Source organism: Thalassophryne amazonica, chromosome 1 (genome assembly GCF_902500255.1).
Source record: "Thalassophryne amazonica chromosome 1, fThaAma1.1, whole genome shotgun sequence".
Taxonomy (NCBI): Eukaryota; Metazoa; Chordata; class Actinopteri; order Batrachoidiformes; family Batrachoididae; genus Thalassophryne; species Thalassophryne amazonica.
In genome coordinates, this window is record NC_047103.1 from 57328260 (window position 1) to 57353148 (window position 24889).

Sequence of the window (24889 nt, forward strand, 5' to 3'; positions counted from 1 at the left end):
AGAAGCCCTCTTATGCTGCACCTGTGTTAATTGCACCTGTTTGAACTTGTTACCTGTATAAAAGACACCTGTTCACACACTCAATCAATCAAACTCCAAAGAGCTGTCTAAAGATACAAGGGGCAAAACTGTAGACCTGCACAAGGCTGGGATGGACTACAGGACAACAGCCAATCAGCTTGGGAGAAGACAACAACTGTTATGATTATTTATTAGAAAGTGGAAGAAACACAAGATAACTGTCAATCTCCCTCAGTCTGGGATTCCATGCAAGAGCTCACTTTGTGGGGTAAGGATGATTCTGAGAAAGCTCAGAACTACAGAGGAGGACCTGGTCAATGACCTGAAGAGAGCTGGGACCACTGTCACAAAGATTACATTAGTAACACATGATGCTGTCATGGTTGAAAATCCTGCAGGGCAGCAAGGTCCCCTTGCTCAAGCCAGCAGATGTCCAGGCCCGTTTGAAGTTCACCAGTGACCATCTGGATGATCCAGAGGAGCATGGGAGAAGGTCTTGTGGTCAGATGAGACCAGAAGAGAGCTTTTTGGAATCAACTCCACTTACCATGTTTAGAGGATGAGAACAACCCCAAGAAAACCATCCCAACCATGAAGCATGGGGGTGGAAACATCATACTCTGGGGTGCTGTTCTGCAAAGGGGACAGGACGACTGCACCGTATTGAAGGGAGGATGGATGGGGTCATGTATTGCGAGATTTTGGTAAACAACCTCCTTCCGTCAGTAAGAGCATTGAAGATGGGTCTTGGCTGGGTCTTCCAGCATGGCAATGACCCCAAACACACAGCCAGGGCAACTAAGGAGGGGCTCCATAAGAAGCATTTCAAGGTCCTGGAGTGGCCTGGCCAGTCTCCAGACCTGAACTCAATAGAAAATCTTTGGAGGGAGCTGAAACTCCAAACCTGAAAGATTTGGAGAAGATCTGTATGGAGGAGTGGACAAAAATCCCTGCTGCAGTGTATGCAAACCTGGTGAAAAACTACAGGAAACATTTGACCTCTGTAATTGCAACAAAGCTACTGTACCAAATATTAACACTGATTTTCACAGGTCTTGAAATACTTATTTGCAGCAGTAACATACAAATAAATTATTTTAAAAAATCATACACTGTGATTTCCGGATATTTTTTTTTTTTTAGATTATGTTTCTCACAGTGGACATGCACCTAAGATGAAATTTTCAGACCCCTCCATGATTTCTATGTGGGAGAACCTGCAAAATCGCAGGGTGTTCAAATCCCTATTTTCCTCACTATATTTTGTCATAGTCCATACAAAATCTTTAAACAGAGGTGGTTTTAATTTCCTTTCTCGCTCATCTTCTGTTAAATTTGGATGCAAATCATATTATAAAGGAATGTGTCAGAGAAACCAGCTTCACTGAGACTTGTTGACAACAGATTAAACTGAACAGAGAGGGAAAACATCAGTGTATCCATCAATGCTACAGACAGAGAAACAAACCCCATTATGGAGAACTGTGCTGCAGAACTGCCTGTGCTGCCATAGATGGAAAAACACAAGGTGGCATCATTTGATCCAGTACAGTTTCACTGACAAAAGCACATCTGCATAACAATTTCAGAAATATGATTCTCATTTTTCTGATTTATCTGTACGACTTTAACCACTCAAAGCAAACTTCATTATTTCAACTGAATTATTTTCACCTGCATATTTGCATTGATGGATTATTTGTTGTTTTCAGTCACGCTATCACAATAGACATTTTAAATAGTTGCTCTCTGGTTTAGACTTAAAAATCTAGATTTTGTCTTTTCTTACCTTCTTCCTGCAAATATCATTATGAAGTTGAAGAAATGAAAAATAAGTAAATGCAGCCAACACAGCTGCAGTCTGTGAACTGCTATCTTCTATGCCAGTCTGTGGGACAGCAGGCTTCAGCACTGACAGGTTGAGCTTTTCTAACAAATCAAGTAGTGCTGTGTGCGGGACTTTGCCATAAACCGGAAATCAGCGATTCATATTTTAAAAGAGCGGTATGGGCTAATAGCCCCTCCGTGCCTGAAGTAAGGGGCAATTTGCTCCATATGATGCGTACTTCTCAGACAATTGGTCTATGTGAAGCAGAATAACTTAAATTAAGATTTATAATGTTTGTAATCTACCGTAAGAGCCACAACTTGAGGCAATTCAACTTCAATTATGCAAATAATCTACTGTAAGAGCCAAAACTTGAGGCAATTCAACTTAAATTATGCAAATTTCATATTTCTGTTATTTCATGTCATTTTATGCTATGTGTAGGTCATGAATGACAGTTAAAAGTTTAAAAACACATTAGTGTTTGATGAGCATAACATTTGCTCCCTTCTTCACAACTGTCTCACAGTTTTAAATTGTTTGATGGAGTTCTGAGGCAGATAGCTGTGTCAGACAGTTTTTCTGTCATATTGACAGCTTTTTTCTTTCAACATTTTTGAGCGGGGTTGCATTACTTTTTTGTTGTCTTATTTGTCTTGTTTATTTTATTGTCTTTGTCAAGATTTGGAATTTGGTGTTGTCATGTGTGTTGTGTTCTGTTTACTTATTTTGTTGTACTGTTTTCTTTGGATGTTAGTTCTCTTGCTCTTTTATTTTTTCCCTGCTTGGGGTTTTCTGTCTCCATCTCTCTTGTCTGTCTCTTGGTGCTTAGTGGTGGGTGTTTCACTCTGTTTGGCCACACCCTTGTTCTGGTGCGTTCCACACACACCTGTTTCTAATCTGTAGCTCATTACCTGGGTGTATATAAGCTTCACTCGGTTGTCTAGTCCCTCACCAGATCAATGCGCCTTGTGCCTTCTTTCCAGCTCTGTTGTTGTATTTTTCTCTTGCTGCCTGCCTCATCATGTTTTTGATCTTCTGCCTGTTTTCTAGACCACGCCTTTAGCCTGATGATTATTGTACTGTTGCTCTTTTTGGACTGCCTTCTTGCATACTGACCCCAGTGTATCCTACAAGTAAACTACCTTAAATGCCAGAGCTGCTTGTCCAAGTCCTGCATTTGTGTCCAGCCATTACTGACCAACATGCCTGATACTCTTATTTGAACAAAAGCTGAAACCTGGACCGATTTCATTATCAAACCTGCTCTTTTAAGGATAAAACCTGGATTAGAAACTTTCTGAATCATAGTTTTTCCACAGTTTTCTGTTTCACAAAGTGAGGCTGCGAGCTGAAGATGTTCATTTAAGATCATTAGCAGCTATAATAAGTGATTAGATGGCAGCACCTCTCTGCATGTGTTTGTCTCTCTGCTGACTGTTAATTGTGATACTCTCGATCTGTTCTTAAATTTTATACAAAGCTGTGATTTAAGCTGTTCTCACAAAACAGCATCCTTGGATCTGGGACCATATGAACTAATTAGCGCGAGATCGAATGTTTGGGAGTATCTCATGCCGTTGTCGCTGAGCACTGTGTACATTGATGGTGCACACATCTTTCACCGACCGACTCGCTAAATTCTGGACTGCATGAGAACCGAGACCTCCTTTGCTGGTTTCGCTTTCCTTGGAAGATTTGGAAGAATTGGATTACCTTCCCTGGATCCGCCGGCCTGGATCATTCTCTCTGGATGGATCTTTGGGCCGCGGACCTGATGGATCCAGTCGTGCTGGACACACTGGTTGTTTCTGACGGGCTTTATCTCCTCACCCTAAAGGGAAGTGCTTTCTTATGTTTTTAATGGTCTCTAAATTTCTCGTGCTGTTCTGTTCAGGTTAATCCTGATTTAATCTAATTTATCCACAGCACTGCTGCGCACCGGCCTCTCTTCCTGTTTATGTGAAACATCACTCATCGTCATCCGACTTCGAGTCAAAATTCCTGGACTGGATTACTTTGGAGCTGACCTGGGTTCAGTTTTGAGCTCGTTTTGCTGCCTTCTTTCTCAGCGTGATACGGATTTATTCCCATTCGAAATGGAGATGGGGATGAATCATCTGCTGCTGTTCTCACTTCTTGTCGCACTCTGTTTATTGACTTTATGCATTTCTGGCGCCGGCTCCCACGGGAATGAAAAATCCCGCCTGGTGCTTTTTGAACTGGATGCAGTCTACAGGGGGATGATCGTACCTGGTAGTACAGACTCAATACAGAGTGTTAGAAGTGGCATCACTCCCCTGTTCTTTACTACTTCTTTGGATCTGTTCAGTCTGACCTGTGTCATGTGTCTTCAAGATAACTTTAATGTTAGTCGAAATGTTTTCCATGACTTTATCTTTGAAGTAAAAATTTCACATGACAAGTTCAAGAGGAATCCTCTCAAGCTAAGGTGTTTTGTTGCTTTATTATTGTTGATTTCTGGGAATATCCAGCCCAACCCAGGCCCAGAGTCTGCAACAACTTTTGACACCCCAGCTGATTTTAAATTAAGATCTGGTCTTGGTTTGTTTCATTTGAATGTTCGCAGTCTGATTGCTAAAATGGACATGGTTCGCATTTGGGCACATTCAACTGATGCAGATGTCATTGTCTTATCTGAAACTTGGCTCAGCAAGTCCATTTCTGACAATGATATCCATATTGATGGTTACAACGTGTATAGGACTGACCGCCTCAAAAGAGGTGGGGGTGTTGCAATCTTCACTAAGAAGACATTTAAGGTAAATGTACTACTTTCTAAGGCAGTAAGCAAGCAGTTTGAGTTTTTAGCACTGGATCTTGAGGTTTCTAAATCTTTACATATAACTGTTGTTGGATGTTATAGGACACCATCAGCTGAAAGTGGAGCATTACCCTCTTTGATGCAGCTTCTAGCTGACTTGAATTTTAGTCAACTAGTAATCCTGGGTGATCTAAATTGGAACTGGTTGCAACCAGTATCTGATGATTGTAAAGCATATTGTGATTCATTAAACTTGTTTCAGATTGTTGAAGGTGCTACAAGACCCAATATGAAAGCTCCTGACAAGTCATCTTTAATTGATCTAATAACAAACTTTCCACATAAATATTCTACACCTTCTATATTTGCGAATGACATCAGTGACCACTGTGTCGTTGCAACTGTTAGAAATACAAAAATTTCAAAAACCAAATCTTCCACCATTATCAAGCGTGATATGAATCACTTCTCAGAACAAGGGTTCCTTCACGATCTGTTTCATTTTGACTGGGACAAAATTGGTCTTATTGCTGAAGTGGAGACTGCCTGGATTTTTTTTTATGATGGATTTACTGATATTGTTAATAAGAATGCTCCCCTCAGATGTTTTAGAGTCAAAGGAAGGAACAATCCCTGGTTCACCTCTCACCTAACAGATCTGCTTCATGAGCGAAACCTTGCTTGGGCAAAAGCCAGAAAAACTCATAGCAACACTGATTGGCTGCAGTTCAGGCAGCTTCGAAACTCCTGTACTGTAGCCATCAGGAAAGCCAAAGCTGATTATTTCCTCACCCAATCCTCTAAAAATCTAAACAATCCTTCTAAATTTTGGAAAACTATCAAATCTTTGGATACGAAAAATACTGCTGCTGAGTTGCCATCTTGCATTGTGAAGGATTCAGTCCAAATTACTGATAAGGCTGAATTGTTGAATTGTTTTAATGAGTACTTTATAGCCTCTGGTCCCTTATTTGAATCTGTTAATAGTACTTATAATTGTCCTGCCACTTGCTGGTCCTGTGATCATCCCTTGTCTGTCCAGTCTTTTACTTTCACTCCTTTCACTGTTTCTGAGGTGCATAAAGCCCTGACACTTTTAAACATCTCTAAATCAGCTGGTCCTGACAAATTAGAACCTTACTTTTTAAACCTTGCAGCTGATTTTGTCGCTGCTCCTTTAACATATATTTTTAATATGTCTCTTGCAACCAATGAACTCCCCAGTGTATGGAAATCTGCCTATGTCTCCCCCTGTTCAAAGGGGGTGACCCCTTAATATTGAATAATTATTGTCCCATCTCTAAACTGTCTGTTCTAGCTAAGGTGCAAGAACAACTCATTAGTAATCAGCTCAAAGAATTTCTTAACAACAGTATTTTATCTGTCCATCAGTTGGGTTTTAGGAAATCACATAGTACAACTACTACAGCTTTAAAAGTGCTTAATGACTTAACTGACTCTCTTGACAGTAAGCACCACTGTGCAGCTCTTTTCATCGATTTATCCAAAGCCTTCAACACAGTTGATCATACATTGCTATTACAAAGACTTCTCAGAGTTGGACTTTCGCCACAATCTGTCAACTGGTTTGCTAACTATCTTTCGCATAGGTCTCAGTGTGTACAATCAAATGGGCTCACTTCCAGTTGGCTAGAAATTACTAAGGGCGTTCTGCAGGGGTCGGTCCTCGGACCACTCCTCTTCATTCTATATATAAATAATGTTACAGACAATGTTTCTGGTGCTAAATTTCATTTTTACGCAGATGATACTGTGATATACACCTCAGCGCCCACATTAGAATTGGCTCTATCCCAGCTGCAGACCACTTTTAATATTGTCCAGTCAAATTTTAATGGCTTAAAACTTGTTTTAAATGCAGCCAAAACCAAATGCATGTTGTTTTCAAACAACAAATCTAAATCACAGAATTTGCCAGTAATCACTTCTTCTCAAGGAGTACAAATTGAACAAGTGTCTCAGTATAGATATCTTGGGATTTTAGTTGACGACAGTCTCTCTTTTACACCTCACATCCAGCAGCTAGCAAAGAGACTGAAAGTGAAATTAGGTTTTTACTTTAGAATCAAGTCTTGTCTGTCATTTGAGGCCAAAAAGAGATTGGTTGCATCTACTTTTATGTCTGTGTTGGATTACGGTGACGTAATCTATATGAATGCTTCTGTTCAAAGTCCGCGTGTTTTAGATTCTGCTTATCATGGTGCCTTAAGGTTTGTCACCAACTTAAAATCTCTTACTCATCATTGTTTGTTGTATTCTCGTGTTGGATGGTCAGATCTGTCTTCTCGAAGAAAAAGCCATTGGCATCTTTTAATTTACAAATGTATTTTAGGCTTGCTTCCCTCATATCTCCAGGTTTTTATCAGCACAAAAGCCGCTGGTAGTTATAGTCTGCGCTCCCAGGATCTGCTGTTACTGTCTGTTCCTAAGGTCAGAACAGAATGGGGAAAGAAGGCTTTTAAATTTGCCGCGCCCTTCACCTGGAACAATTTACAAAATGATCTGAAACTTCAGGAGCTGGTCTCTTTAAACACTTTTAAAGCATTACTACAAGACTTGGAGGGTAAAACATCAGTCTGTAGATGTATGGACAAATGATCACTTGATGCTTATTTTTAACAACATGTTTCTTGAGTATCAATGTATGTCTTATCCTGTTTCTCTCTTTTGTTTGTGTTAACTTTGTGTTTTTGCTGCCTGTCTTGGCCAGGACTCTCTTGGAAAAGAGATTTTCAATCTCAATGAGCTTTTCCTGGTTAAATAAAGGTTTGATGATTAGTGCTTTATTCCGCGATAACAGTGAACAGCTTGTACAGTTTATAAACGTTCCATGAAAACTGTAATTTTTGTTTTCTTGTGACAATGAGTGAATTGCCACCCTCCTCTCCTGGCTTTCCTTCATCCCTAGTTGCTCCTGGTGTGTAGTGAGTGCCTTGTGTGGCAGTACCCTGACATCGGGGTGCATTATTGTAAAGCACTTTGAGTGTCTGATGCAGATGGAAAAGCACTATATAAATGCAGTCCTTTTACCATTTCACACTCTTCCCCCTCCCCAGTCCTCTCTGCTCTTAGCCCTCCCCTCTGCTCTCCGTGATTGAAACACCATCTCTGCTGTTTAGTGTTTTTGTCCTGTTAAGGAAACACTGAGTTTTTGGAGACACTGGGCCTTTAATCTGTAAAATAAACTGTTAATTTCTACTGATAGAGGAGGAACTGTGGATTATTTAATTAAAGATTTTGATGAAGTTTTTTTCTTTTACTCAGATGGAGAGATGCGGCTTTCAGCACAGCACATGAAGGCGGAACTTGCCAACCAGTGAGTTGTTACATCGAGTACTGTCATATTGGCATATTGGTCGGTGTAAATGGTGGAGTCCAATAGACATAAAAATGCTGAATATAGGTGCTGATAATCGGACAGGCTGATAATTGGTTGACCCCTAGTTTTAACAGTACCAGGCTTAGCACAGTGGTCCTTAAGGTATTTTTACCTCAAAGAAGATGGACCACACAAGTGCAAAGATCCATCCATCCATTTCCTAAACATGTTCATTCAAGTTAAGAATTATGGGCGGACAGCAGTCATTGAATGCAATGCCGCCAGTCTGTCACAGGGCCGACACATTTTTAGGGCTAATCCAAATCTTTGTCTCCTTCTGTCTTGGAAGACAATGGACTGTGTTATTTTGTTGTTGAGCAACATCGGCTGTGGCTGAACAGTCCAATTTCTGAGTGCCAGCCTCTGTTGAAGTGCCTGAACAGGAAAGCACGTGGTAGCAAAAAGGCAAAAGCTGCTCTCATCCTATGTCATTCCTTCCTGTTTTGCCACTGTTGTTCTCTCTTCTTCTCCACTCTCTCTACGCCATTCTTGATGGTGTGCCACCACTGCTGCGATTGTCTGCAGTGGCCTCCCATGTACTTGGGCTGATCTCAATAGCCTTCATGTCCCTCTTGCAAACATCCTTGTATCATAGCATTGGACAGCCAACTGGTCTAGAGTCGCCATACAGGATGTCTTTTGGAAGGCATCTATCCTCAATGTGGTGAAAACTGCTGAGCCATCTTACACATTGCTGGGACAGAAGTGCAAACATGCTTGCAATGTTTGCCAGTTGAAGTACCTTCGTGTTCGATACTCGCTCTGCCAAGATATGCTCAGAATGCGCCGCAGGCATCAAAGGTTAAGGTGGAAGCTGTTGAGGCAATACTCTTGTCTTCTGCACAATGTCCAGGTTTCACTGCCATAGAGTAGGGTGCTAAACATGCAAGTGCTGTACACAGATGTTGGGCGATGTTATTGATAACAGTCCTTGTGGTATGCAGAGTTTGCCATTAATTAAAACATGTATTCTGGAAGTGAGTTATGTGAATTTATGTTTGCATTCATGGGAGTGAAAATGTATGAGGGTTTTCCTCTACTGTGTACAGTGTGATAATGTAATGGATGCGTGATGAATGTGAGGAATTGCATGAGTGCTACACTGACTGCAGACCTCAGGTGATGTTCATTGGCCCCTGGTATACTAATAGACTTGCTACATTGTTTGGCACATGCACGCTGAGTACTCCAAGTTGCAAGTCACTTGTGTGGAATGCCTTCAGGTGCAAAGCATTAAGTGAGCAGTTCTCGGACATGGATGTGCCACGTAAGCTACACAGCCATGGATAAATCTATGGATATAACTGCGGCAAATATCCATAACTTATCCAAAGAAGGGTGGACAAATTTCCTTAAACATGTCCCAATTGTGACAATCGGAACTATAGGACAATATTTAGTAGATGACATTGGCACCAGCAACTGTAATCCTGTATGCACTATGCACACATTTTTTTCATGGCTTTATTCATGAAAATCACTCAATATTTCAGCAAAAAAAAAAAAAAAAAAAAAAATGGCTTCTGTGAAAACTACATTTAATATCTTGAATCATACATGCTTTGCACAAATGATTGCTGTGTTTGCAGGGAAGCTGGGAAAAAGTAGTGGAACCTTCCGTCATACAGTGTTCTGAGGCAGATTGTAGAGCACTATTAAAATGCAACATTCCATTCATTCATTGAAAATATTCAAGAGTAATGCTCCAGTCATCATGAAAAGGAAATACCAACTCAATATTTTTCAAGTGTTTAGAAATAATAAAAGGTGCACTGGAAGCAGCGATGCAGCTAAACTTGACCTCACCTAACTTGTCCCTGCTCTCTGAGGTCATGGAGTCACTTGACTTGTCCTTGTCTCTCCTCACTGGCTCTTTCAGCAGACACCTCCTCAGTGTATCATAAACCAAAATATCTGTATCAAGATGGGCCTTCTTGGATCTGGAGGGCGTCAGGTCTTTTTGAGCCTGCCCCTGGAGAGCTGCTCTTCTGATGTGTTTTGGATGGAATATGCACTTAACGCTTTGCCCACCAAGCCGATAGAGAAGGTAGAAGGTCAAGCTTAAGATACCTTAACATTTGCACAAATTTGATCTGTGCACTGTTACGCAATCTGCCGTTCCAGAGACTAAACCCGTTGTAAACCGTTGTAAACTGTGCATGGCTGAGTGCAGGTGCGCAAAGAAAATTTTGAAATGTTCAAAATCTCTGGCTCGCATTAATTTTGTGAACTACATGTGAACATTTCGCAAACAATTCAAAAACACTGTGTCACTGCGAGTTTACAGATATACTCATAAAAAGGAATGAAAATGCAACTGTTTTACCAAGCCATTACAATATAATTATTACAAATAATTACCTTTGAGATGATTCCAAATGTGTTCTCCATGTCATGAAGCACACGAGAACAACTGCACTTGTAGAAAATTCCTCTGTGATTGAGTGATTAGAGGTGGTTTCATCAGCCAAACTCTGAGAGCAAATGATTAATCTGCTACAAAATAATGATTTCATATAATGCAGCATTCAGTGTGGCCCAAACCGCAGCATCCGGCAAAACGCACTGGCACGACGACTTGCGTGGCATTGCAGGGGTTAAATGCGTGCAAGTGTCAAGGTGCCTTTAGTGGCACTAGATCAGGGGTGGCCAAGTTCAGTCCTGCGAGGGTTAACTGTTCATGAGTTTGGGGAGCGGGAGGGGGGAAGCCGCTGGAGGTATGAGACGGTGTTTTTCTTTTTTTTTTTTTTTTTTTGAGAGTGTCACAGAAAACGTCAGCGTGAGTTGTGGCTACACAGCAACTCTTCCTTTTGTCGGTGTTAAATAAAAGTCCTGGATTGCAGCAGCTATTACGTCTTTGTGGATTTACACAGCCGGACTGGCACTGACTGGCAGGTATGTCACTTTCTGCCACACTTTGGGTTTACGTGATGTGTTTGTTATGCATTCACAGATTGTCCGCAAATCAGCTGCAAAGCAGATGTAATAACAATGCTTTATTCGTGGCCAGCTTGTATGCATTCGCTACAACATATTTTAGTTTGTGATCTGTTTTACAAACTGTCCCGTTCCGCTGCCAATCCGCAAATCCCCATCAGTTGTGGATATCAGTGGTTAACGGCCGATATACAGCGCATAGAGTGAGTATGTATTGTGTATGAATTGAGTATATATGGAGTATGTAAGGCGGATGTCATCCGCATTCAGATTTTTGAACAGCTCAAAAATCCTGGCTGCGGACATGCGTGGCTCTGCGGATGATCACGGGTGTGTTCGTATGACAGCCGACTCATAGAGGCATGTTACACGGATATTGTGGATGTTTGGCGAATATGGGCCAATTTTGTGCGCAATCCATATGCAAATCCTCCTAAACGCCAGTGGGACAGGGCCCTAACAGTGTCAGGAAGGTGGCTCTCGAGGACCGAACTTGGCCACCCCTGCACTAGATTTACATACCACTGAGTATGCACATTCAGAATTCAACAATGGTCTATTATAAAGTCCTCTTATAGTAATGGCATTGGTCAACTTCTACAGCAAAATAAAAAAAAATTGAGGTAGTGGCACTGAAATGACACCATCTTGAAAACAATCAAACATTGGCTTACTAATACAGTTACTCTAAAATATGTGGAGACATATTGTACTGCAACTGCACTTTCTAGTCTTACTCCTTTTCCCTTCATGCAACCAGCACTGAGCTCTTCACTGACGCTTTCAGTCAGATCACTACTGATCCGTCATCTTGAGCACAGAAAATGCTCGACCCGACACACAGGCTTATATGATTGATGCCTACTGCAGTTCTATTTGTGTCGCAAAGGTAATAACCACACCGTGATCCTCTCAAAGACATTTCCTGTTGTTTTAAGACCTCATATTCCCACTTTTATATACCACCACACACATACGGTCATAAAAAAAAACAAAAACATAAAGCTCATACTGCAGCTCTGACTCAAATATGGGAAATGTGGCAACTAAGGAAAGTATTTGATATGCAGGCAACTCCTTTTGTGGCTTATCTCTACTACTCAAATGTGCAGTGCAATTGCTGCTTGACTGCCCCAGTAAAACCCTTTTCTTCTGTTTTTCTATTATTTTCTCTTTGTTGTTATAATGTTCACTCTGTCTTCCTTCTCTCTTTGGTTGTTTGTGTTATGGCCTCTCGCCTTCCAAATGCAATTTTCTAAAGATGTTATTCGAATCATTTCCAATTAGCTAAAACTGCAATCCAATGGATGATTTGGCCCTGATTTTAAAACATGGTCCAATACCATTTCAAATTATGTAAGCATGCAGGAATGGCTGCCAAAAAGGAGAATAAGGGGTAGATGGAAAGTGTAGAAGCAGGGTAAACAAAACTTACACACATTTAACTGTGAAAGATATTGGAAAAACACATTTTAACTCAAAATAAAACAATTGACACTTAACAGGGTTTTAAAAAGTAATAGTTTGGACTATGTATCATGCTTAATGTTACAGGGTAACATGCATCACATGTAATAGAATCCAATGGACGTTGACCTTGTTTGACCTTTAATTTGGAGACCAAGCATTCAACACAGTCAAAACTATTCCATTTATTAATCCTATTATCTCAACCAATAACTTGCATCACTTTTTACCAAAATTGGCGCAACTTTAACTTTTGACCCCTGTACAAACTGAAACTGACCTCTGTCACCATCTTTGCTGTTTTTACCCCATAACTCCTGAACATTCCAGCCCAGCCTCATGTTTTTTTTTTGTTTTTTTTTTTCATGCTTCCGTGACTAAATGAGTCACATTTTCATGACGGAGCTTTTTTTAACTCACTATTGCTAACCCTACTCCTATCCCCAACGCTAACCATGGAATGAATGAGAATGAATTCCTGCTGCCGTGACAAAAATGAGGTGCTTTTCATCACAATATGACAAACCAATAGATTAATGTATATTTTGTGCTGCTGAATCACGACTTGCCATGAGACCAGGTTGAACATTCAGTCAGAGATAATCCAAACTATACCTTTTAGACAGTCCAAACTATATAATTTCCCAGAAACCTTAAAAATTCTTATTTTTAGTTTTGCCCGTGTAAAGTTTTTTGTAATACCTTTGAATTTTTTTTTTTGTTTTTTTTTTTACATTCCCATGGTAATGCAACAAGGAAAAAAACTAGCAGACAGATGATAAAGATTGTTTTTCAGTTATTCCCAGTCCACAGTCATCCCATTACTTTTTTATGAAGAGTTTCTGACACCTTCACTGAAGCCCACAGCTGTCATTGGGCTTTTCTTATGCTCTCCAGCAATAATCAGGTGCTCGCACTGCCTATATTTAGTTCATTTCAATGTCGCATATAAGGGCAGGCAGCAGTATCCTCTGTCAGCAGTGTGGGAAAGTGGTCATTAAAATAGGAATCTCTTGTGCTGTTTCTGGGATTTACTCTGCAAATAATTTCAAATGTGCCTCCTTTTATAGCTTCATAATGTACTCTGTGATTGGGAATCAACATCTGTTCTTTTCATCAAACATATTTTTGTCACACCTCAGTCTGCACAGAGATGTTTATGCTCTCACTTTGTTGTTGCTCATTGTGTGTGGCCTTTTTCATGTGGCCTCATCATTTAATTTAATGAACAAACATAACACAATTAAATTAGATTAAAATAAGACTTAAATTATGCTTTCTAAAGATGGTACCATATTTTCTGGACTATAGTAAGTTCTTTCGGCTTATCTCTTTTTCACAATGGTGTGCCATAGCAGTTCTGTTATGGATCTGGATGTTGATTTGCACACATTTTAGACCATATGCCCTTCCTGACACACCTGCACATTACATGGAGAATGGACAGGAGTGGTCTTGAACTGGGAACCTTCTGCTCTTGAATCAAGTGCACTAACCTCCCATTTTCTGGATGATTATTGTTTGTTTATTTATTTATTTATTGCTGTTGTCATTATTTTTAAATTTAACAATTTTAGCTGGTCTTGTAACATATATGTCCAAAAATGGCACCAAGATAGCACTTTCTACATGTATGACAAAATGCTGCTCTGTATTGATCTTAATGCAGTACTTTCTCAATCACACTCTGGAGAAGAAGGTAGCAGTAATGCACCATTAAGGTGTATGCTAACTACTGCAGAAGAAGAAGAAAAAGATCAAGAAAAAGAAGATCTCAATGAGGAGAATGTGTTGGAGAACAAGTAAAATTAATGCATCATGCTCCCAAAGTGAAAGACTGCGCTGCTGACTATAGATAGGAAGCAACCTTCATATGCTCTTTAGTAAAGACAAGCTACAACCTTCATACTTCTTGGCACTGGACTTGTTTGCACTTTGTGGAACAGCCATAACTGCAACAAGCATATCTAGGCTAAGGTACATAGTGCAGCGGATAACTGAAACAATCCTGCAAATGGTGATACAAGCACCAAAGTCAGCACAATTACTCCTTAGACATTACTATTTTGAAAAACCTGACTAGCCACTTGAATTTTCAATAGGCGTAAATAACATGCTAATTCATTTTTTTTTAAATTATTTATGTTTGCTCTTGTTACATGAAGCAAGAGCACTGCATTACAAAAACAAATGCAAGTTATAGACCAATACGGCTTACATATGTTTTTTTCTGCTTCGTGATGCATTTTTGGACAGACATGACGAATAATCTGTGCAACATATAGCCTGGAAAAGAGGTACTTTATGCCAAAGTATCTTCTTTCATGTGTTTGTGACATTACTCTAAGAAAGGATGCAACTGTCGACTGCCAGCATCCCATTATATGCTTCCATAACAAAAGCACAAAGGCTAATGCGTGTCCCTGCCTCTGCTCCTGTGTCAGTGTTTCAGCTCCTGCAGTTGTCTTTGTCTCTGGGAAAGTGCAGTAGCTGCTATTATACTCCTTTCTTATAGGCGTCACATGTTGACGAGCAAGAAAATTGGCCTGGAGGAAGGAAAAAGCAACATATAAAATGCCAGCTGTCATATTAGCAAGCCTTAATACAGCACCAAATAACAAAAATTATGCCCTAAACAACAGTTGGGATGAGTAGTTGTAATTGTCAACTTCAACTAGCTAATTATCTGGTCTACTAATTGTCTTAAATTGTACAAGTAAGGAAATTAAGGTTTTCCTGCACAGCTATCAAAATCAGACATGCACACTTGCAGAGGTGGTTTCACCGAAGGCCGAGATCAAACAGGAACTAACACAAGCGAACATCCGCCAGCAACCAGAACTCCAACCACTTCATGGCTGAAAATAACAAATATCTTGCATCTTATAATACCAAACATTGTTTCCATGTAGTTCACTGTTATGCCACGTCCACACCGCAGGACACGCAATGCCATAAATTTGCATCTCTCGCCTGGTGATGGACGCGCCAGCATTGCCCCGTGTGTCGCTCTGCTTTCGCTGCGAAAATTCACCCCAATGCGTCATCAAATAGGAGGAGCTTCCATTCCGCTTGCCAGCTCTGGTTGTCAGTCAAGTCAACATGATAGACCTTGATCACATGGAGCGAGTTGCTGTGCTCTATTTGTTGTGGAAAGCTGACAAACCCAGCGGCGCCATCCCTGGGTCATCCTCATGAGACGTTCCCAATTCGGGGAGTTTCATCATTTGCTGCAGGAGCTGCGTCTGGATGACGGCCGCTTTCAGTGGTACTTCCGCCTCTCCAGAACCCAGTTTGAGGACCTCCTGTCCCGTTCGCGCACGCGCACATGTGAACAAATTAAAAAAAAAGTTTTATTATACATCTGTATAGTTAATAAAATTATCTCACAGATGATTCGTTCGCGCTCGCACGTGAAAAAAAAAAACTGGCTGCTGCTGCGGTGCTGCTGCTGCGGTGCTGCTGCTTGCTCTCCCCTCCAACTCTGTCATAATTGTGTTATAAACCAGTCACCATTTGTTTTATTATACATCTGTGTAACTAATAAATAAAATAATCTTTACGGACGATTCATTCGCGCGTGCACGTGAAAACAAAAAAGAAACTGACTGCTGCTGATGCGGTGCTGCTGCTCGCGCTCCCGTCAAACTCTGTCATAATTGTGAAATAAAGGACAAAAGGGATATAAGACCTGCTCACAGGGTGGCTGCCAGAGACAGGACATGTCCACATCAAGTATAAACTCCAGTCATCTCCACGTCACTACATATCCAGTCCGTGATTAGTCATCATGAAGCGACAAGACGAAAAAGTTCAGATTTTTCAACTTGGGGAGGAGGGCAATGCGACGCGATATTGCACCACAAACACACCAATCGCTCAAAATCGCTTCATTCGCATTGCTTCATTCGTGTCCATTGCGTCGCGTTGCATTGCTTGAACTTTTGTGGCGCCACAACACGTCCTTCCATAGGGATTATATGGCAACCTGTCACTGCCATCCCTTGTGTCGCATGCGGTGTGAACACAGCATGAATGCTGATTTTTCAGCTTCTAGTTCGATAGTTTTTTTAAGTCAATTTGGAGTTTTTCACTTCTCACTTGACTCAATGAAGAATGTTACCTGACTTGTCAATGAATGAGTTTCATTAGTTCACCCCACCCTAGTATGAACTGTTCTAAAAATGGATTAGTATAGTTTATAGTCAGGTGAAAGATCACACTGGATCACATTCAATTTTATTTATATAGGTCAAAATAACAAAAAGTCCTGAAGAGTTTTAAATTATTCACAGATATAACAATTGCTATACTTGGAATTCTTCAAGAAATGGTGAATAGAGATGAATTCTAAATGTGATATGATGTGCATGCAAACTCCACACGGAAAGGCCAGTGGTTAGTGCTCACCACTAAGCCACCGTGGGGAGTGTTTTAGAGGAGCATATAAACACTGTGCTTTAGTAGGAGGTATGTGGTAATTATGTAAATTAATCATATTAGTGTATATATAGCACACAGCTCTATTCATCTGACAAAACTAATTTATAGGTTCACTTCAAAGTGTCTCTATTTTCAAGACAAACTAAATAGTGTTTTTTTTTTTATACAATTATAGCCAGTTTTCTTTAGACACATCAGGGGATTGTTGGGAAAGTGTAGTGACACGGACCCACAACAGGAGGCGTAAATGAACGGACAATGGAGGAAGTCAAATATGAACACTTTACTGTTGTGAATAGCACAACTCAACACAGCAGATTACAGAATAGGTGCAAAAATCAATTAACGAAGGTGTCGTGTGGGCAGGCTCGAGGATAGAAGACGTCTGTCCTGAGAAGAACCGGAACCACACAATTTCCTCCACCACCGAACCTGAAAAATACTGGAGCCGCCAAGTTCAGAGTCCCCAGGTGGCCACCGTCTCCGCGTGTCGGATCTGGTACTGCTGGCGAGGAACACAAACAATCAGATGTGGGTGTGTGAACACCCAGTAACACTTATGGTGGATATTCCACCTCCACCTCTAACACAGTAAGAGACTGAGGGCTACTTAGCTGGATGTGCATCACTCGTCACGTCTCCCCACACTTAGCGTCCCGTTGTCAGTAGGCTCCTCAGGAACTCCTGCAACAACTCAGAGAATTACGAATTCTTTAGAACAACAACGGCTGAGAATATTACCTCCGTAGGTAGATATCTCGGCAACGAGGTGGAGATGACGTCCGGTCTTTATGGAGTGAGATGATGTAGTGTAGATGGGTGACAGCTGTCAAGAGATAATGAGTGACAGCTGTCACCCCCGGCTGTGTCCGTGGCGGCAGCACCCTCTCGTGCCTGAAGCCAGCACTTCAGGCAGGGCGCCCTCTGGTGGTGGGCCAGCAGTACCTCCTCTTCTGGCAGCCCACACAACAGGGATGGATACATGAACATTTCACAGTTTCACCATATAATACCATGTTGCAGCGATATATTAATGTCCCTTTCAACATATTGATAAATCATGTAAATAAACACTAAGGTAAGTTATACTAAGACAGAGTTTAATTAACGTTACCTGGTAAAAGTACCCATGGGAAGACAGTAATGGCTACAACAATCTGACATTCTACCCCATCGACCTTAAACATCATCCAAATGACTGACCTGTGGCTGACATTGTCAGGGCACTTCTGGAATCCACCTGTGTGTGCCACATTTGGTTCAAAATGGATTTAAAACCAAATTCCTTCATCTTTAAGACCTGACATGACATGAATTTGGCACCAATGATGGACCTTTAGCTTTGGTTAAGTTTGGTGGGCAATTCAGGAACCCACCTCCACATGTGTACCAAGTTGCTTACAAATTGGACCAAAAAAAAATGAAAATTGGAAATTTAACTCAGTCACCTTGTTTGCATTGATTGGTCTTTCATAAATTGGCCTTGAGTGGGCAGTTCCAGAACTCAGCTCCAGATGTGAGCCACATTTGGTGGAAATTTGAGTGAAAGACTTTTGTTTTGACCTTTAACCCAAGTTACCTTGACCCAATTATTGCCCTTTGATAAAATAGATCTCTCCTGGAAAATTCCTGAATCCACATCCATATGCATGCCACCTTTGGAGGAAATCAGAGTGAAAAATCAATATTTAAAAACTTTGAGCAGTGACTTTGACCAAAACAAATCTTTTCAGGGCAAGTTCAGGCTTGGTAATGTAAATTTTTTGTGCGGTAGAGTGGAGACAGTTTTGCAGGTGATTTATTAAGAGTGAATAAAAAGTGAACTAAAACTGAGGGGGAATGTGATGTAAACAGTGGTATGTAAATGAAAATGTAGCACGTTAATGGGTGTAAGCACATTCAGCAGCCACTTACTGGTGCAAGACACCTCTTTATTTGGATATAATATACATGGAAGACAACTCAGCACTCAAAGAGCGGTATCCAGGGTTTGTCTAATCTCTTTTTTTAGAACAGATTACATTTGGCAGTGTTATGTGTCCTCTGGCAGGCTGTTCTATGTATCCACCACTCTCACTGTAAATAAGAATTTCATCAAATCCAAAAGTGATCTTCTTTAAAGGCCCCTTCACACATAACACAATTGAAGCCAACTGGCGCATGGAGGAATTACACGCCACTCGTGAAAAATCGGAGCTGCCTCAAATGTCTCGTAGAGCTGTCACCACAACCATTCACGCACACCAGCGGCCAAAAGACAGCAAGTGCCCCTTCAACCCCCCCCCTTCTCGGCAGGTGTCGGCCAAATTCCAGGTGCCACACACAAACGTCCACCGCCGCTTGCTATGCACTTAGAAAAGGCGGGGCTATTCGTGCTCCCAGCACGAGAGTAGAGTGGAGGTGACCACATTCGAGCTGTCTATGAAAATTCTCTAAGTGCCCCACGGGTGTGGCGTTACCAAGGAACACATATGTCAAGCAAGCTGGCTCCCCCCAAAACGTGGTGTGCATGTGTGTCTCACTGCCCCACCCCACCGCCCACAACACGTGGCGTACATGTGTGTGCCCGCTCCCCCCGCAACACATGTGGTGTGGGGGGAGCACATATGGTGTGTGGGGGGACAAGCACACTTACATGACATGCTGTTAATTAAGTACAGGCAAGATCACATGGGGACTGGCCAGCCACATCTGAGTGCACACAGCTGGAAATGACAGGTCAGTGCACATGACGTGTTAAATTAAAAACACAGAGAACACAGCCGTGACAAGTATATAAATAATTTCTACAATAACTACATACATAATTACATAACAAATAACTAAAATAAATAAACACAGAATCAGAGAGTGACACTTTGTTCTGTGCGCTGATTGAACAGGTGGGCATGCCTGCAAATCGCAGCAGCTTTTGGGATCTATCGACCTGAATATCACAGCTGGAGAACACGTACCGTGTTATGACGGACATGACGTTACATCTGTCCACCATGAGGCGCGTGCATGTGCTTGCTGTCCTCAGGTGGAAATACATAAAAACATATATCGCCTTTGCAATGGGATGGAGCGATTGTGTCAGCGTGCACATGGGCAGGCTGTGGCAGGAGAAAAGGAACGTCTGATCATGTGTAGACTCAGCTGGCAAAGTGTCCACCGGCATGCCCCTTGCTGGACACAGGGCCAGCAGATGTGGACATGATAAGGGCACACTGATTCATTCATGTCATTTCATGACTTGACGTCTATGACCATGAGTCATATACAGAGGAACAAAAGGATCATTCTTGTAATGTCTGCTTGATAAGAGGGATTAAATATTATGTTTTTTGTGTGTTTTTTTCCTCACAGCAGCTGTGCGATGCAGTGCCACATGTTCCAGGTGCTCGCACTGTGGTCGTGCATATGCACTTGCATGCACAAAACCATCGCCGCAGTATCATGCACACTTGTCCGACCATGTGTCACTCCCGACAGCAGGTGGAATGTTTTGCGGTTCCCCATTTCGTTTTTTGTTTGCGGATTTTGGCCGGTTTCTGCTTCTTTCGCCCAGTTTTGTGTTATCTGTGGAGGGGCCATAAAAGAAGGTTTGCTGTGACCTCTTCTACTGTCTTCTGATAATGGTAGATCAGGAGTACATTAACATAAAGGTATGCATCTTGGGCTTCATTATGCAAAAACTCTACTGCGTAAGCTCACTCCTGCACTGGCAGTTAAAAAAAACAACAACAAAAAAACAATCTCTTATTTCAAAGATGTACTTAATCTTCTATTCACAGAATTTAAGTAAACTGGTGAATCATTTTGCTACACTCTGCCAGAACAATGCACAGCTGTCTTTGCATTCTGTGCACACTATAACGCATACAACAGAATTCATATACATCAAATATAGACGTGCATGCATCATCCCACATACAACCGAAATTTGGGTGTGTTGACTTGTGTAAGACATGAATGACTAATTATTCTGAGTTGCACCAAAATGTACTCTGGTCCACCTGTTAGGCATGAAGACATCTATTCTTAAAGAAATAAATATGCAGTAAACTTTAAAATCTTTAAATATGTCTGACGTTTACAATGATTAACTTTTTTAATCTGTGTAGGAGGAGGCAGCGGTGTCTTGGCTGCTGTACCAGCAGTCTGTCAGGCACGATAAATTAAAGCCAAGGTTTCTAACTTACAAAAAATACAGATGCAATCAGCAGTCCCTATTTGTAACTTCTGATCGTGATGTTGGATGTGCAAACCTCAACTATTTGCATATTCCCTCCCAGAAGTTTGAGCACTCAAGTGGACAACCTCCAAATTGCATATTTCTAAAGGCAAATATGCCAAATTGACAATATGTGTGTTTGCGAGTGCAGTGATGTTTGTGCACATTTTTACACATGCAAATCTTCAGTGAATCAGGCCCATAATCAGTAATATCAGTCAAAAAAGCCTCCAGGGTCAGTGAAAAAGAATTTCTTGTTATATACCCAAGGACCAGTACAACAGTTGGTTCAGTAAGCCAAGAGGTATTGCACATCTCTTCATTCTCCAATGCTTTCGGGAGACATTTATGTGAGGTTTTACCTTGGTGACTGGCTGATAAATTGTTTGGTGAGATCAGATCAATATAACTGAGCAGGATGCTGTCATATTTAATGGATTGCTATCAATGTTTTACAGAACATAAAAAGGTATTTTAAATGCAAAGATGCAAACCTGAGAGATGTGCTTTGAAGATGAGACAAGAAAATGCAGGATTTGCTATCTATCAATCTGTACCTCCTCTATCCTTTTTGACAGTGATGACATGAAAAATGAGCACAGTCCCAAAGCATGCATGTGATGGATAAGTGCTGTGCTGGGGCTGCCTGCCTGTCATCTCCACTTTGGCCTGCCAATTCATCAGGTTTCTGAGGCAGATTGAGCTGAAGACAAATGTCTGTCTGAGACAAACCACAGCTACGCTTTCTGCCACAGTTACACAGCATGATCCTGGCAAGTCTGGCTTTATCGTGAGGTGACGATCCAATTCATGTTTTCCGTCAAATAATGACATAATAATAATGGAAAATCCACTGAATGAACAGGCTGGCAGTCTTGATTTTTTAAACGTCAGTGAAACCAGATTTGTAAAGGCTTAGTTTTATTGAGTGACATTTGTGTTACAGAGTCCGGTACTAGAGCACTGTACTCGATCTTGTCATTATCCAGGCATTGAATTGCTTTTCTCAAATCTCTTTCAGCACCTGGAAAGATCACACCATTGTCAGGCCACTTGATGGTGACTTGACCAGTTGACCTCTTTTGCATACAAAAACGATGCATACAAGGTTCTCTGTAACTTTGATGTGTACAGCTATGAAGATGAGGCAGATCAACAGACAATACCTTTAGACTGTGATCTGACCCCACATCACATCATATCAGATAGGTTTAAGGATATGATTCCTTCTTTATGTTCTCTAATGCCATATACCAACACAGTGCAGAGTAGCTACCTAAACTCTGTAAGTGAGATAGAGTATCTCATCATAGTTTTACATCCTCATTGAAGACAACTTTGGATGCTGTAGCTCCTCTGAAAAAGAGAGCTTTAAAACAGAAGTGCCTGACTCCGTGGTATAACTCACAAACTCGCAGCTTAAAGCAGATAACCCGTAAGTTGGAGAGGAAATGGCATCTCACTAATTTAGAAGATCTTCACTTAGCCTGGAAAAAGAGTCTGTTGCTCTATAAAAAAAGCCCTCCGTAAAGCTAGGACATCTTACTACTCATCACTAATTGAAGAAAATAAGAACAACCCCAGGTTTCTTTTCAGCACTGTAGCCAGTCTGACAAAGAGTCAGAGCTCTATTGAGCCGAGTATTCCTTTAACTTTAACTAGTAATGTCTTCATGACTTTCTTTGCTAATAAAATTTTAACTATTAGAGAAAAAATTACTCATAACCATCCCAAAGACGTATCGTTATCTTTGGCTGCTTTCAGTGATGCCGGTATTTGGTTAGACTCTTTCTCTCAGATTGTTCTGTCTGAGTTATTTTCATTAGTTACTTCATCCAAACCATCAACATGTCTATTAGACCCCATTCCTACCAGGCTGCTCAAGGAAGCCCTACCATTATTTAATGCTTTGATCTTAAATATGATCAATCTATCTTTATTAGTTGGCTATGTAACTGATCATCTGCAGAGGAATGGTCTATTTGAAGAGTTTCAGTCAGGTTTTAGAATTCATCATAGTACAGAAACAGCATTAGTGAAGGTTACAAATGATCTTCTTATGGCCTCAGACAGTGGACTCATCTTTGTGCTTGTTCTGTTAGACCTCAGTGCTGCTTTTGATACTGTTGACCATAAAATTTTATTGCAGAGATTAGAGCATGCCATAGGTATTAAAGGCCCTGCGCTGCGATGGTTTGAATCATATTTATCTAATAGATTACAATTTGTTCATGTAAATGGGGAATCTTCTTCACAGACTAAGGTTAATTATGGAGTTCCACAAGGTTCTGTGCTAGGACCAATTTTATTCACTTTATACATGCTTCCCTTAGGCAGTATTATTAGACGGCATTGCTTAAATTTTCATTGTTACGCAGATGATACCCAGCTTTATCTATCCATGAAGCCAGAGGACACACACCAATTAGCTAAACTGCAGGATTGTCTTACAGACATAAGGACATGGATGACCTCTAATTTCCTGCTTTTAAACTCAGATAAAACTGAAGTTATTGTACTTGGCCCCACAAATCTTAGAAACATGGTGTCTAACCAGATCCTTACTCTGGATGGCATTACCCTGACCTCTAGTAATACTGTGAGAAATCTTGGAGTCATTTTTGATCAGGATATGTCATTCAAAGCGCATATTAAACAAATATGTAAGGCTGCTTTTTTGCTTTTATGCAATATCTCTAAAATTAGAAAGGTCTTGTCTCAGAGTGATGCTGAAAAACTAATTCATGCATTTATTTCCTCTAGGCTGGACTATTGTAATTCATTATTATCAGGTTGTCCTAAAAGTTCCCTGAAAAGCCTTCAGTTAATTCAAAATGCTGCAGCTAGAGTACTGACAGGGACTAGAAGGAGAGAGCATATCTCACCCATATTGGCCTCTCTTCATTGGCTTCCTGTTAATTCTAGAATAGAATTTAAAATTCTTCTTCTTACTTATAAGGTTTTGAATAATCAGGTCCCATCTTATCTTAGGGACCTCATAGTACCATATCACCCCAATAGAGCGCTTCGCTCTCAGACCGCAGACTTACTTGTAGTTCCTAGGGTTTGTAAGAGTAGAATGGGAGGCAGAGCCTTCAGCTTTCAGGCTCCTCTCCTGTGGAACCGGCTCCCAATTCGGATCAGGGAGACAGACACCCTCTCTACTTTTAAGATTAGGCTTAAAACTTTCCTTTTTGCTAAAGCTTATAGTTAGGGCTGGATCAGGTGACCCTGAACCATCCCTTAGTTATGCTGCTATAGACTTAGACTGCTGGGGGGTTCCCATGATGCACTGAGTGTTTCTTTCTCTTTTTGCTCTGTATGCACCACTCTGCATTTAATCATTAGTGATTGATCTCTGCTCCCCTCCACAGCATGTCTTTTTCCTGGTTCTCTCCCTCAGCCCCAACCAATCCCAGCAGAAGACTGCCCCTCCCTGAGCCTGGTTCTGTTGGAGGTTTCTTCCTGTTAAAAGGGAGTTTTTCCTTCCCACTGTCGCCAAGTGCTTGCTCATAGGGGGTCATTTTGACCGTTGGGGTTTTTCTGTAATTATTGTATGGCTTTTGCCTTGCAATATAGAGCACCTTGGGGCAACTGTTGTTGTGATTTGGCGCTATATAAATAAAATTGATTTGATTTGATTTGATAATTTGGTATGCATGCACTATCCTGAAACATCCAGTAGGTGTCAGTGTTCACAAGGTGGCAACACAACAGATAATATTTCATGGGTGGGTCAATGGATTTGAAACATATCAAAGTAGTGTTGTCTGAAGCAAACCATCACTAATT